Here is a 12,046-nt window from a genome sequence, read left to right on the forward strand (position 1 = left end):
TGAGCTTGTTCTCGTGGATGGCGGGAGGGATCCCTTCTCACAAACGAGACGTGGGCATGTTTCCTCACACGTACCCAGGAAGAGCATTTCCGAGTCCTTCCCTTGCCGGCCTCGGAGAGAAAGCGGAGCTAACACCTTTATTTTTGATAATTGCGCTTTTTTTGGCCAAGGGCCCCTCCCTCGGGGTGAATGGCTGCTTTACCCGCCTCTTAGAACCGCAGGGACCGCCTGTTAGCAGAGATTCCTGGACGGCCTCGAGCCCACTAAGAGAAGGAGGCGATGAGCCTTTGCGTTGGCTCCTTCATTAGGCTCCCAAAGCGGAGCATTGAACGCTGGTTAGAACCACTTAGGAAGCCGGAATGTCACACACCTCCATTACCCCCGGGATGATCCCGGACGGGACGAACCGTGGGCTTGGTATTAAAGGGCCTCGGCCGCTGAAGGTCTAGCCCGACTCCCTTTCTCCCAGAGCTGAGCAATTATCTGTCCGTGGCCATGCAGCTGTTAAGCAGGAAAACCAAGACTCAAGTTCGGACTCGGAAGTCCAGGGCTGGCTTTCGGACTCGGAAGTCCAGGGCTGGCTTTCGGACTCTCCGCATCCAGCCCAGCCTTGATACAGCGCTTGTACATCTGAGGCTGGCCGAGTACCCTCTCCCATGAGGGGGCCCACCGCTCCCCGAGGCTAGTCCGGCAGAGACCGTCCGTGTTTCAGAAGATCAGTGGGCCACCAATCACTTACCCGGAGTCGTTACCATTCCTGCGATGCGTCAGGTGCTGGGGACACGAAGACCTTGCCTTATCACTGCCCCCCCCAAAAAAAAAAATCCTACTTCCTGCCTTGAAGATCTTCTGTTTAAAGAAAACAACATATACACATAAACTGAATAAATATACTGTAGTCCCGGGGGGGGAAGGTCCTGACAAGTTAGAGCAGTGGTTGTCCCGGGGAGGGGAAGGTCCTGACAGCTTAGAGCAGTGGTTGTCCCGGGGAGGGGAAGGTCCTGACAAGTTAGAGCAGTGGTTGTCCCGGGGAGGGGAAGGTCCTGACAGCTTAGAGCACTGGTTCTCAAAGTGTGGTGCAGTGAATCCTTTCAAAGGTCTACAAATAGCAGCCCTGTTTGTAGTGGCTAGAAACTGGAAAATGAATGGATGCCCATCAATTGGAGAATGGCTGGGTAAATTGTGGTATATGAATGTTATGGAATATTATTGTTCTGTAAGAAATGACCAGCAGGATGAATACAGAGAGGACTGGCGAGACTTACATGAACTGATGCTAAGTGAAATGAGCAGAACCAGGAGATCATTATACACTTCCACAACGATATTGTATGAGGACATATTTTGATGGACGTGGATTTCTTTGACAAAGAGACCTGAGTTTCAATTGATAAATGACGGACAAAAGCAGCTACACTCAAAGAAAGAACACTGGGAAACGAATGTGAACTATCTGCATTTTTGTTTTTCTTCCCGGATTATTTATACCTTCTGAATCCAATTCTCCCTATGCAACAAGAGAACTGTTCGGTTCTGCAAACATATATTGTATCTAGGATATACTGCAACATATCCAACATATAAAGGACTGCTTGCCATCTAGGGGAGGGGGTGGAGGGAGGGAGGGGAAAAAAAAATCGGAACAGAAATGAGTGTCAATATAATGTAATTATTAAATAAAAAATTAAAAAAAAAAAAACAAAGGTCTACAAATTCAAAATGAGGTTTTTTTTTTCTATTTATGATAAATATTATGTAACCCATATAAACAAAAACTCTTTGGACATATTCTCAATAGTTGTTAATACCGTAAAGATACTGAGAAAGAGTTTGAGAACCACTGAGGAACCAGAAGGGATTTCTGAAGAGGCCAGAATCAGGCAACCAGGGATCCCCATAGAAGTGAGGGAAGGGGACATTCGGAGCATGGGGTACAACCCGTACAAAGTATGGAGATGAGAAATGGACAGTTAGGAGTAGAGCAGAACAAAGGGGCCAATTTCACTCCACTGTGAACCATAGGGGTGGGGGAAGGAACACATAATGACTTTGAAAAAAGGAGACTGATGCCAGATTGTGAAGACTTAATTACACAAATGAATTCTTATTTAATTTCTGAGACAGTCAGGAGCCCTTAAGCTTCTAGAGCAGAAGAACAGCAGAGCCAGATTTGTGCTTTAAGAAGGCTGTGTTTAATGAGGATGGAAGAAAGGAGAATGAAGAGATTTGTTAGGCAGGGAAAGCAATTATAATCAATAGTCAAGGTCAGAGGTGATGAGTAAATAGAAAGAAGAAAGATTGTAGAGAGAGAAACTTCTCTTTCCTCATCCAACCTCAACTCAATTGAAACAATATCTACCAAAAACCCTTAGCCCAGTGCCGAGCACACAGTAGGTACAATATAAATGTTCTTTTCCTGTCCCTTCCTCCAAGCTCCCAAACTTCCCTTTCTCAGAAGAGGACCTTACCTTCTACTTTCTGAGAAAATTAAGACTATTCAATGGGATCTCCTTTTCCCATTATTGTCATCTCAAATCTCTGGGCAATTATCTATCTCCAACTCTCTCCTCCTTTGCCCTTTTCTCTGACAAAGAAGTTTTAACCAAAGTCAACCTCTGTGTGTGTCCTTGATGCATCCCTTGCCCCCATTCTCCAACAGATCACATGCTTAATTATCTACCTTCTCTCACAAACTTCCAACCTCTTTATCTGTTGGCTATGGCCTTCAAACATATCGTAGTCTTCCTCATCCTTAAAAAAACAAAAACAAAAACAAAAAACCTTTCGCTAGACCTTACCATCCCTTGAATTATCCTCCTGTACCTCTTCTCCCTCCTTGACCAAATATCTTGAAAAAGTTAGTTACTTTTTCTGTAACTAACAGAATTCTGTAGAACAATTTGGAACCATACCCAAAGGGCTATAAAACTGCATTCCTTTTAATCCGGCAGTGTCTCTACAAAGTCTGTATCCCAAAGAGATCATAAAAGAGGGGAAAGAACCCACAGGTGCAAAAAGATTTGTAATGGCCCTTTTTATAGTGGTAAGGAACTGGAAACTGATTGGATGCCTATCAATTGGGAAATGGCTGAATAAGTTATGGTCTATGGATGTTATGGAATATTATGGTTCTATAAAAAATGAGGAGCGGGCTGATTTCAGAAAAACCTGGAAAGACTTATATGAACTGATTCCGAGTGAAGTGAGCAAAACCAAGACAACATTGTACACAATAACAGGAAGATTATGTGATGATCGACTAGAATATACTTAGCTTTTCTCAGCAATATGGTTATGAAAGACAATTCCAGGAACTCTGGATGGAAAATTCTTTCCACATCCAAGAGAGAACTAACTGTGGGAGATTAACTGTGACTCAAAGCATAGTCTTTTCACCTTTTTTTTGTTTGCTTTTTCTTTCTTGTGAGGTTTTTTTTTTTCCCTTTGGTCTGATTTTTCTTTCACAACCTAACAAATATAGAACTATGTTTAAAAGGATTGCACATGTTTAACTTATCAGGTTGCTTATTGTCTTGCGAGAGGGTAAGTAAGGGAGGGAGGGAGGAAAATTTGAAACACACAATCTTACAAAAATTAATGTTCAAAACTATTTTTACATGTATTCAGAAAAAAAAATACTAGCGAGGAAAACAAAAAGAAAAAGCAGGTTACCTTCCCTGAGTGAAGAAGCTAAACTCTCACTTTGTTCTCCATCTTTTACCAACTGGCTCTCATCCTCATCAAGCTAGTGAAAGTGCTTTCTCCAACATTACCAAAGATGTCTTAATCACCAAATCTGATGTCTTATTTTTCTCAATCCTCATCCTTCTTACCTGTCTGCTGCATATGAAACCGTTGACCATCTTTCTGATTGCTATATCCTCTCTGGATTTCCACTGAGTGTCTAGTCTTCTTCTTAGTCCTTTCACAAACTTATTATTAACTACGGACATTCAAAAAGGTTTTATTTTAAATTCTCTTCATTCCTTCTAAAAAATCTCAAGCAATTTGGAACTATGCTCAAAAAGTTATCAAGCTTTGCATCCCCTTTGATCCAGCAGTGTTCTTACTGGGCTTATATCCCAAACAGATACTAAAGGAGGGAAAGGGACCCGCATGTGCAAAAATGTTTATGGCGGCCTTTTTGTAGGGGCTAAAAACTGGAAACTGAGTGTATGCCCATCGGTTGGAGAATGGCTGAATAAATGATGGGATAGGAATGTTATGGAATATTATTGTTAAGAAACGACCAGCAGGATGATTTCAGAGAGACCTAAATGAACTGATGCTGAGTGAAATGAGCAGAACTAGGAGATCATTGTACACAGCAACATCAATATTATCCAACCTGATGAACATGACTCTTTCCAACAATGAGATGATTCAGGCCAGTTCCAATGATCTTGTGACAAAGAGAGCCATCTGCACCCAGGGAGAGGACTATGGGAAGTGAGTGTACATCACAACATAACATTCTCACTCTTTGTGTTTTTGTTTGCTTGCATTTTGGTTTTTTTAATATAGCTTTTTTATTTACAAGATATATGCATGGGTAATTTTTCAGCATTGACAGTTGCCAATCCTTTTGTTCCAAATTTTTCCCTCCTTCCCCCCACCCCTTCCTCCAGATGGCAGGTTGACCAATATATGTTAAATGTGTTAAAGTCTAAGTTAAATACAATATATGTATACATATCCACACAGTTATAGTATACAATTAGCCTGTAAAGGAAATCAAAAATACAGGCCGACAAAAATAGAGGGATTGGGAATTCTATGTAGTGGTTCATAGTCATCTCCCAGAGTTCTTTCCCTGGATGTAGCTGGTTCAATTCATTACTGCTCTATTGGAACTGATTTGGTTCATTTTCATTGTTGAAGAGAACCACGTCCATCAGAATTGATCATCATATAGTATTGTTGTTGAAGTATATAATGATCTCCTGGTCCTGCTCATTTCACTCAGCATCAGTTCATGTAGGTTTCTTCAGGCCTTTCTGAAATCATCCTGTTGATCGTTTCTTACAGAACAATAATATTCCATAACATTCATATACCACAATTTATTCAGCCATTCTCCAATTGATGGGCATCCACTCAGTTTCCAGTTTCTGGCCTTGCATTTTCTTTTCTTACTCATTTACTTTCTTTTTTTGATCTGATTTTTGTTGTGCAACAAGAGAATTGTATAAATATGTATAAACACATCGGATTTAAGATATATTTTAACATGTATAACATATACTGGATTGTTCCCCATCTAGAGGAGGAGGTGAGGGAAGGAGGAGAAAATCTGAAACACAAGGCTAGGCAAGGGTCAATGTTGAAAAATTATCTGTGCATATGTTTTGAAATTAAAAAACTTTAAAAAAAAGTATGACTTTCATAACACTATAAAAACAAACAAATAAATAATCTCATCAGCTCCACTGGTTTAATTGTCATTCAGATGATTCCAAGAATTCTATTATCCAGTCCAAGTCTCTTCCTTGACCTTCAGCCCTACTGACATTTCCCACTGGACAGTTCAAAGTGTATCCCGTTGTAATCTCAACATATCCCAAACTGAAGGCATTATCTTTCCCCATGAACCTTCTACTCTCCCAAATTTCCCCATTTTTGTCCCCATTTTGTACCACCAGCCTTCCAGCCTTCCAGGTTCGGACTACCCTAAACTTGTCCATTTTCCTCACCCTAGATAAGTTGCCGATTTCTTGTGCTTTCTACCTGCACCCCTTCTCTCCACTCACACAGCTATCACTTCAGTTCAGCCTTAATTGGCCCCCCTCTCTAAATCTCTCCTACTCAAGTCTATCCTACTTATTGCTGGCAAATATGTCCTCCATATTGGAATATCCTTACCTCTACCTCTTGGAACCCTCTCTTTAAGAGCCTGCTCAATCACCACGAAGACTTTCTCGATTCCATCAAGTGCCAATGTCTTCCTTCCCAAATCTCCTTGTTTTTACCCACTTTGTCTACACTTGTACTTATCCACTTTATGCTGTATATTTTGTTATTGATACTTGTTATGTCCTTTCATTAGAATGTTCCTTCTTGTGGAGATTGCTTCATTCCTTGTACTTGTATCCCTTGCACCTGGCACTCGGTAGATGATTCATAAATATAAATAATTATAGTGGATGATTTTAAAATGTGATAGGAATACATTGATATATAAATATTTAATATATCTTACATTTATATTTCACTATATTTAATATAATGATATATATTGAATTAAATCATTTAATATAAAATAGGTGATTATTTTTAGAACATCAGATCCTTTTGGGATGGCTTCATTCCTTGCACTTGTATCCTCACTGCTTAGCATGGGACCTGGCGCACAGTAGGCGATTCCTAAATATTAATTACCTACTGGGTTAACCAAGCATTCAGCCTTTGAACCCATGTTATTTTCTGCTCCTCCATGGTTCCCCCCATCCCTTCTGCACATTTTGCCTCCTGATCCAATGCCGTGGTTTCTCCTTTTGTCCAGAAGCCAGGGTCTGGCCCAGCTGAGAAGGATGACCCTCCGTTCTTATTTACTCAGCTTCCTTGGCATTATCAAGTAACCTTGATTTAGAGTCCAGCTGCCGTTCCCCAAACTGGGCTTTGCCCTTTGCTAAGTAAACTGGAGAAGCCCAGGGTTTGCCCTTTAGGAACTTTTGATCTGAATGAACTAATTCCAAGGTAAACAAAACTTGGCTCAAGCTAATCCCCTAGAATGCCTTGAAATGCCCCGAAGCACACAGGCTGAGGTTAATGGGGCTTAAGGGGTCAGGGACTAGTGGGAAAGCCCAGGGACCCTCTGAAATCCCAAGGAATTCAATCTAGCCCTTCTCAGGGAGCTAAATGAAGAGCTCGGAGGGAGCTTGGCGTGCAGGAGCCCAGGCCCCATCTCTGAAGCATCCGGGAAATACGATGGCTCCAGCCGGATGCTGGAGCCTGGGCTCGGTCTTTGTTCCAGAAAATATCCTGAGCAGCTGTTTGATGAAGTCTGGAGGGCCTGATTGAGTAACAGCAAAGGCAGCGTTACCTCAAAGATCTATTAATAACTTAATATGTGCCGGGCATTGTGTTACACGCTGGGGAGGAGACCGGGAACGGCTCAACAACCCTGGCCCTTGGGGAGCTTACAGTCGCTGCCATTCCAAGGACGGGGGTGCATTTATTCGTCTCCAAGGAAAATCTTGGACTGGTGGGGTTTGTGGCTGCTGTTATTTTGGTCCCGTGTGACCCTTTGTGACTCTCCTGGGGGTATTAGCAGCAGAGATACTGGAATGGGTTGCCGCTTCCTGCTCCTGCTCCTTTTACAGATCAGGAAACTGAGGCAAACGGGGTTAAGTGACATGTCCAGGGTCACCTTACCAGATTGGAACTGGGAAAGAGGAACCTCCACCCACTGTGTGCCATAGAGCTGCTCTTAATTAACTAGGGGGACAAGGAATTTGCCACAGGATCTGACAGAGAGGGGATATTCCCCATCATCACCAACTACTCTTAGCCAGCTACCAGCCTGGCCCCCATACACAAAACTTTGTATTCAGTACTTTCTCAAAAGAAAAACATTGGGGTGGGGGGGATAAAATTAAGAAAAAAATGTTTTCTCCTGAATTACATAATTCATTCCTTTAAAAAACAAAAAGAATTTGAAAAGTCACCAACACCAATATTTTTTGGAGAAAACATTTTATTTTGTTAAGCTATTTTTTAAGTTTGTGAAGTTTTAATTTATAGAAGCGCCATTCACGTTCCAACATCTATTTTTACCTCCCTCGGCCTCTTCCCTAGACTTTGGGTCTAGAACATATGTGGTTTTCTAAGTACGCCAAGTCCTTGTCTCTAGTTGAGTCTGACACTGCTGTTGTAGACCTAAGTACCCGGCAAGGAGCAAACCCACGGACTCTGGAGGAGCTGCCTGTGTGAAGAGCCACCCTGGGACGGGGAGGGGGAAGCTGCCCAGGGAAGGAGCTGTCCACCTCGGAGAAGCATCATGGCCAGCGAGAGGCAGAGGAACAACCTTAGAGAAGCAGGAGTTTCCTCCACGTATGCCTACGGTCTACAGAGCATCTTTCTGCCCTTGGACACCATGTGTGTTGGTGGGAAAGTGTTTCCTCGATTAATGGGGAAAATATTTTATAACTAAGCCACCTTAATAAAAGTCTTTAATTTTATCTCCTGGCTAACTAATAATAGCAAGCATCTCATTGAACACTAACAAGCTATAGGGTTTTCAAAGTGGGAAACAACCATCCTTTGGGGACCAACTTACCCGACTATCAAGTTGGGGAACAGCCGAAGTGAGGGGCTTCATTTATTAAATGGGAAGGGGGTGAAATTTAGTGAAGAGACAGCCTTGTGTAATGGATAAAAAATGGGCCTTATAGTCCAGAGTATAAGGTTCAATTTCACTAACACATACTATATGTTTATTCATAAACAAATCACTTAATCTCTCCACAACTCCTAGGAAACAAGTTAAACAAGTTAAGTTACAGAGAATTAATTAGCCTGCCTTTGGAGAGGGAGTTTTCACACCAGGAGTTTCCTTCTAAAATCCCAGGTTAAATTCTGTATCTGTCCAACTAGCAATCTTGGTTTCTCACCTGTAAAAGGAAGGGTTGGGGTCAAATGGCCTGTGAAATCTTATCTGTCCTACGACACGGTCTGTCTGTCTGTCTCTGTCGCACACACATACACACACAACCAGGAAACCATCTACTCCCTACACCCTTCCCCATCTTAAAAAGAAACTTCAGGTGCAGCATGGGATTATTAGTATGGAGGACATGAAGAACCTGGAAGAAATCTCATCCAAGTGGGAGGAGAATTAAATACGTGTATACACACACATAGAGAAGAGAGAAGTAGAAATTAGATTATTTGAATAGTAATAATAGGCAATAGGCCCTGATCCATAGTCCCCAGACAAAGAATTCTAATACCTGTTACTACAATTCAGTTCTAGGAATGTTATAACAAAAGTGTGTATCAAAATGGCAAGAACTTTTGTACCTTGCTAAACTGTGGCCCAGTTCCAACCACTGGGCTTCCTAGGTTCAATCTTGGGAGCTACCTGAATAATTGCAGACCCTCTTTGGTATATTATGCTTTTCATGACTTGCTCTGAAGAAAAAAAAAGAGAGAGCGAGCTCATGATTAGATATCCACAGATTAGATGAGAAGGTTTTCTATGCAAATCCACAAAATAACAATTCATTTGTTGGGTTCTGGACAACCCCATAGAAAAGTCACTGGATTCACAGGAGCCTGTAAGCAACACAGAAAACATAAAAAACTCACAATTACCTATAAACTATGAGATGTAACATGTATGTACACTTTTCTCTCTATATATGCATGTATACATATATACATGTGTGTATACACATATGTAATTCTCCTCCGCTTGGGTGAACCTATTTCTCCCAGGTTCTTCAAGTCCTCCATACTAACAATTCCCTGCTGCATTTGAAGTCCCCTCAGAAGAAAAGCAAATTTGGATTTGTCGCACAGGTAACGTTCCAGTGAAATCTGGGGTCCACATATGGATGCTCTGGGGGCTTGTATTCTTTTGGTAGACAGGCATAACTGGGACTGCCAGACAGACAATGGTCCTGCCTGTCCCACAGAGAACAATTGGATCCACCAAGTAATTCATTGAAACCATGGAGTACATAGTCAAGGTTCTCTGCTTCCCCCATATTATGGCTTCAGTCCTTTGCCACTAACTAACTTAGCACTAGGATCCATGTCCACCACCTTTTTCTCTTTCCAAGAAATTCGTTCTTCAAAAAATTTCCATTCTCTCAATAGAAAGCTGGATGCCCAAACTTTCTAACTTCAAGGATAGAACAGCCCAATAAATTCATTTTCTTAAAAGCTACATTCTAGGTTCCCTCTCTATCGTCAGAAAGCCAGATTCTAGGGCTCTACGATCTGGGGTTCCCCTTTCCACAGTTGTCCTGGGTTCCAACACCACCTGTCCGGTGCTAGAGTCAGATACCTGCGAAAGGACCTCTCTTGCCAGACCATGATGCTCACCCACAGCTGAGCCTGCCATGGACCTTTTGAGAAACTACTAATCTCTACCAGTGTAGGGATGAATAGGCTCTTAGGTGAAAGTCCTAGGGAAAAACAATGGTGACTCACTTCACTATCTTCATCATCATCAAATCCAATAATCTTATTCCTCATCTTTGACATCTCTTATTTCTCACTGTGACCTCTGCCCCTTTCCTAATACTTTCTTCTCTACATGTGCACTTCTCCACACAAGTCTATTCTTTCTTCCTTTTTTTCCCCCCAGCCATCCTCAGTTTCCTTTCCATGTTTATCATTCATGTCCCCCTGTGCAGGTACCTGCCAGGCTGTGTCCTGAGCTCCCCTGCCTTCTTTCTCTACACTCTCTCTCTTAATGATCTCATGAGATCTCCTGGGCCCAATGAGCACCTGAATGCAGATGATTCCCATAATGCCAGTCACATCCCGGTTTATCTGCTTGACATCTTCACCTGGATGTCACCAACTCATCACATCCAAAACCAAAGACTTTATCTTTTCTCCTAAACCCATTCTTCCTCCTAACTTCCTTTATTTGGTCACAGATACCACCATTTTCCAGTTACCCAAGTTTTCAATACAAGAATCACCCATTCATCATGTCCAAACAGCTGTCAAGTCCTATTTAGTCTACCTCCTCTGTCTCTTGCAGCTTTCCCTTTCTCTCTATTCCTATAACAACCCTTCCCCCTCTAGTTCAGACCCTTATCTTTCCTCTGGATTATTGCAATGGCTTCTTCCAGGTCTCTTCTTTTTCCAATCTATTCTCTACCCAGCTGCCGAGTCCTATTTTCAAAGCTCAGATCTGAGCATTTTCCTCAATAATCTTTAGGGGTCCATTACCTCTAGGATAGAATCCAAATGTCTCTGTTTGGCTTGTAGAGCATTTCATAAACTGGCCACAGCCTGCTTTTCTAGGACGATCACGCATTACTCATCCAACTGAAATATTTGCTTTTGGGGTCACATTTTATCTCCCACTTCTGTACTTTTTCTTGAGCTCTCTTTCCTATGGAGAGTATACGTCTCCTCACTTATTTCTCTTGGGACCACGAGGTCCTTTTGTAATTCTTTTTTCTTCAAATGCCTTTTCCCTCCTTTCCTGCATTGTCAGGAAATCATTCTCCCAATCATTTTCTGTTTATTTTGACAGATGCTGCATTTATTTATTTGTGAACCTGTCATATCTCTACTTGGCAGGAATAAAAACACCTCAAGGGCCTGGACCAACTCTCAGTTGTCCTGAATCCCGAGCCGTGGGTGGTGTGATGCCAGTTTTATGTAATGGGCTTTAATGCCAAAGCTTTGGTGAATCCACCCAAACTCATTTATTTTAGCATTTATCTAGTGCCTGCTCTGTCAGGGGACAAAGATTCACCAGTCTGAAAGCTCATTGGGCCTGTAAAGGATACACTCTAAGATGCACAGGAGAGACGGTGGAAGATGGACTGGACTCAGTGTCTGCATAGGACTACATGTATATAAGTGAAGTATTATTTTCATTAGTAGATCCATAAAAAAAGCCAGCAAGAGATTGAATTAAATTAATCCTTTTTTGGGCAGAGTACTAAATCCCTTTGGTATGAGCCAATAGGTTAATCCTTAGCATAGCTGAGGAGAAATGATTGGAAAATAAAACAAAACCCTGTCCTTCAAACTTAAAAATCAGGTCTCTCCTCCTCAGGACCCTGTGACGGATGCGTATTTCAGGCAGCAAAGCCTCCTTTGCTACATAAACATCATGGATGGGACAGCAGTCCCGGAGGAGGACTTCCATTTATGTTCCTCAGGTTGGAGGCTCTCGGCTCACATAGACTTGCTTTCAGGCCCTTGGGTTGACACTGGCTGGTTCTGTCCCTCACACAGATCAGCATCTGGCTGCTCTGAGCTGGTCCGGTTGGGCCTGGTGGATGCAGACCAAAGTCACCTTGGCTCTGGTACTCTTTCTGCACTGGGTGCCTTCCAGCGCCGGCCGGAC

At 42.3% G+C, this 12,046-nt stretch overlaps 1 long non-coding RNA gene across 1 annotated transcript; it reads left to right on the forward strand.

Moving 5' to 3' along the window:
• Window positions 1–1,003: 1,003 nt before the first annotated feature.
• On the forward strand, window positions 1,004–3,653 carry LOC127563259 (uncharacterized). Its single transcript, XR_007953939.1, has 2 exons — window positions 1,004–1,097; window positions 1,705–3,653. It is a non-coding gene; the product is annotated as an uncharacterized LOC127563259 (long non-coding RNA).
• Window positions 3,654–12,046: the final 8,393 nt, after the last annotated feature.

The sequence above is a fragment of the Antechinus flavipes genome, chromosome 4, assembly GCF_016432865.1.
Source record: "Antechinus flavipes isolate AdamAnt ecotype Samford, QLD, Australia chromosome 4, AdamAnt_v2, whole genome shotgun sequence".
Taxonomy (NCBI): domain Eukaryota; kingdom Metazoa; phylum Chordata; class Mammalia; order Dasyuromorphia; family Dasyuridae; genus Antechinus; species Antechinus flavipes.